The sequence below is a fragment of the Phoca vitulina genome, unplaced genomic scaffold (assembly GCF_004348235.1).
Source record: "Phoca vitulina isolate PV1807 unplaced genomic scaffold, GSC_HSeal_1.0 scaffold13, whole genome shotgun sequence".
NCBI lineage: Eukaryota > Metazoa > Chordata > Mammalia > Carnivora > Phocidae > Phoca > Phoca vitulina.
In genome coordinates this window covers 25,761,481-25,765,638 of record NW_022589716.1, presented here as the reverse complement: position 1 = coordinate 25,765,638, position 4,158 = coordinate 25,761,481, and the positions used below count along the sequence as shown (strand labels likewise).

The 4,158-nt window shown below is 42.1% G+C and overlaps 1 pseudogene; it reads left to right on the top strand.

Moving 5' to 3' along the window:
- Positions 1–1,119: 1,119 nt before the first annotated feature.
- On the top strand, positions 1,120–1,608 carry LOC116637080 (annotated as a pseudogene).
- Positions 1,609–4,158: the final 2,550 nt, after the last annotated feature.

The window sequence follows — 4,158 nt, the reverse complement described above, 5'->3', positions numbered from 1 at the left end:
TATTATGCTAAGTGAAATAAGTTAGACTAAGAAAGACAATACCATATGATTTCACTCATAAGTGGAATCTAAAAAAAAAAAAACAACAACAAAAAAACCAAAAACCCACAAAAAACAAATGAATAAACAAACAAAAAGCAGAATCAGACCTATAAATACAGAGAACAAACTGACATTTGCCAGAGGGGAGAGGCGGGGGATGGGCAAAATGGGGGAAGGGGAGTGGGAGACACAGGCTTGCAGTTATGGAATGAGGAAGTCATGGGAATAAAAGGCAGAGCATAAGGAATATAGTCAGTGATATTGTGGTAGTGTTGTATGGTGACAGATGGTAGCTACACTTGTGGTGAGCAGAGCATAATGTAGAAACTTGTGGAATCACTATGTTGTACACCTGAAGCTAATGTAACATTGTGTGTCAACTATACTAAAATGAAAACAAAAACAAAAACAAAAAACCCAAAGAGTCTGCCCTTATTTCTTTCCAACTCTAGCGCAATGGAATGAGAGATATTTGCATAACTGATGGTTCTGTTTTTGTAGCTATTGGTTTTAGTGCGTGTTTTAACAAGTTTCAAAGACTCAAGTCTTTCCAGTCTTTATGTTGAGAGAAATGACTTCAGAGAATTCTAGTCCTTAGATTGAATCTCCCAAAAGACCTAATTTGAATAATACTCCCCTTTCTTATACCATTTCTTTATTCTCCACCAATTCCTTCCCTCTGATGATTCTACCGGACACTGAAAGCCCAACGACATCAAGTTTAAACTTTCTTATTAACCACCAGGCACTCGGCAGACATTATAAAGAGCAGAAGAAACCCCAGTTAGGATACAGTTAGATCATGCAAGACAGCCCAATCTTTTCCTCCAAAGGTTTCCCTACTGACAGTCCTAGATCAACGTCCGGCATTTAATAAACACACAAATGACAGACCCCATAAACTATCACCACTAATGCTAGCAACGTTGATGAGGGTCTTTCTTAAAAATCTCTGACCCACCCTCTAGCTGCCATCTTGCGTCCCCGCGTGTGTGCACCTAATCTCAGCTGGTCCGCCCGAGACCCCCTGAGCGCCAACCCTATTCCCCCGCTCGGTCCCATTTCTGCTCCAACAAGATGAAAGAAACTATCATGAACCAGGAGAAACTCGCCAAACTGCAAGCACAAGTGCGCGTTGGTGGGAAAGGAACTGCTCGCCCAAAGAAGAAGGTGGTTCATAGAACAGCTACAGCAGATGATAAGAAAATTCAGTTCTCCTTAAAGAAGTTAGGGGTAAACAACGTCTCTGGTATCAAAGAAGTGAATATGTTCACAAACCAAGGACCAGTGATCCACTTTAACAACCCCAAAGTTCAGACATCGCTGGCAGCGAACACTTTCACCATTCCAGGCCACGCTGAGACAAAGCAGCTGACAGAAATGCTACCCAGTATCTTAAACCAACTCAGTGCAGACAGTCTGACTAGTTGAAGAAGACTGGCTGAAGCTCTGCCCAAACAATCTGTGGATGGAAAAGCACCACTTGCTACCGGAGAGGAGGATGATGATGAAGATCCAGATCTTGTGGAGAATTTTGATGAAGCTTCCGAGAATGAAGCAAACTGAACTGAGTCAACTTCTGAAGAAGATAAAACTTGAAGAAGTTACTGGGAGCTGCTATTTTTATATTATGACTGCTTTTCAAAATTTTGTTCATGGATCTGATAAAATCTAGATCTCTAATATTTTTAAGCCCAAGCCCCTTGGACACTGCAGCTCTTTTCAGTTCTTACTTATATACAATTCATTCTTCGCAGCTGATTAAGCTGAAGAAGCCTGGGAATAAAGTTTGAAACAAGATTAATAAAGAAAAAAAAAATCTCTGCCCCAGGGGCACCTGGGTGGCTTAATTGGTTAAGCAACCGACTGGTGATTTCAGCTCGGGTCATGATCTCAGGGTTGTGAGATGGAGCCCCGCGTTATGCTCTGCAAGGAGTCTGCTTGAGATTCTCTCTCTCTCTCCCACTACCTCTCTCCCTGCTCACCCACACTCTTCTAAATAAATAAATAAATAAATACAATCTTAAAAAAAAAAATCTCTGCCCTTTTACAGCCAGTAAAACGCACCCAATCTTGGTTCTTTTCCTGACATTCCAGTTGGTCTGGGTCTTCCTCTCATACTCTTGCTCTTGCTTTCTAGCTCTGAATCACTTTTTCCTTCACCTGCCCCCTTGTTCTTTCCCAGTCTCACAGCTCTTCTCTTTCTGCACTTCCTCAATTGATTTCATTTGTGCGCACATTTCGACCACCACTTCATTCATCCTCAACAACAAAAGCTACAGTTTGTTGAGTGTTTACTGCATATTGGCTCTTCTTGGTGGCTTTGAGAGGCAGGTGACATGACTCATATTTCACAGTGAGGACTGGTGACTTCCTAAAGGTCACATAGCCAGCAACTGGGAGGGTTGGAGTTCAGGCCTGGCCTATCTGATTCCCGGGTCTATTCCCTTTTTACGACACTTCACTCTGTTCTTTTATTTTATGATTCAGCACAGATCTCTTGAGTATCCATCTGCTTTGAACCAGATGTAGTGTACTAGAATTTACAAAAGACCCAGTCCCTATCCTCAGAGAGCTCACAGTCTAGTGAGGAAGACAAGCAATCAATTTAATTACAATGTAAGAGCTACGGCAGAAGCATGAATACATTCCAAAATTACATCTAAGGCTCAGACCTCTTGCCTGAGCTCTATGCCCCTATCACCAAGGGCCCACTGAACATTTTCATTTGAATATTGTTTTCATTATCTATTAGTGCCTAACAAATCACCCAAAGCAGAGTGGCTTAAAACAATGATTTATTATTTCTCCTCAATTTTTGAAATGACTGAGCTCTGCTGAGTGGTTCTTCTGCTGAAGTCAACTGCCATGCCTGCACTCAGCTTGGAGTTCGACTAGGGCCGGAATATACGAGACATACTCACATAGCCCTGTATCTCTCTGCCATGACCTCTCATCATTCAGGGGTCTAGCTTTGGCTTCCTTATGCGAGGGTGGCTGGTTCCAAGAGGACAAGCCTCAAGGCACAAACACTCATCGAGCCTCTGCCTGCATCATGTTAATGTCTCATTGGCCAAAAAAATCACATGGCCAAACACAGAGTCAATATGAGAGGATCTACGTGAGGGCATGACTACTAGAACCATGGATCACTAGGGCCACCAATGAGACGCCCACCATCGGGGTCCAGTTTTTGCCTCCGTATCTTAAACTGAAATCACCATGTGCCTTCCAAACAACCTCTCAAGCCATTTTTATTTCTGGTATCATTCTCAAAATTTAGGAGTTACTGTCGACTGCAAAATCTATCCTAACTACATCTCATTGGTTCCTAATTCGTTTCAATTTCTTCTGTTAATTATCTCACGTTCTTTTCTTCCTTTTTCATATACATCACTACCTATTTAATTCAGGACAGGCTGCTAACTTAGAGGTTGCCAGCTGCGTGCTGGTGCTCACTACCATGCTATAAAAAGAGTACAGGTATGAGGACATGGTGGTTGTCATTTGACGATTTGGAGGTGAATGCCTTGGGGTGCAGGAGCCTTTGGGCTGGTCACTCCTGGCCAGGAGCTACATTATCCATTTGCCCCATCATTTTTCATATGAGCCATAATATAAAAAATCTAGGCAACACTGTCATAACTCAATCTCCTACCTTCTATCCATCCCTCTTACCATCACTGGGTTAATCTTCCATACTATCACAAGGTTAATGGCTGCCCACTTATGAAGCCATTTTATATATTACTCTTCACTCAACAACATAACTTGCCTATTACACACAGTCAAAGCTGGTGTCCAAAAATTTCCGCCATCTTACTTGAACCTGCTTTTCAGCTTTTTGCCCACTCCTCCACAAAAAAAAAACATACTTCTGTCAAACTGATCTGCTTAGCATCTCCTAAGAAGACCTTATTATTTTCTGTGTCCCTGACATAGGACAAGTCCACTCTTTTAGAAAACTTCCAAACTCCAACTGTCTTCTGATTCCATTTGGAGTTCCTCATCCTCCACGAAGGCTACCACATTATTCTGGCCCAAAGTGATGTGTCTGTTTTGCCTCTGACCTCTAAGAAGATATTGTTTATCCTTCTACTTTGTCCAATATAGCAG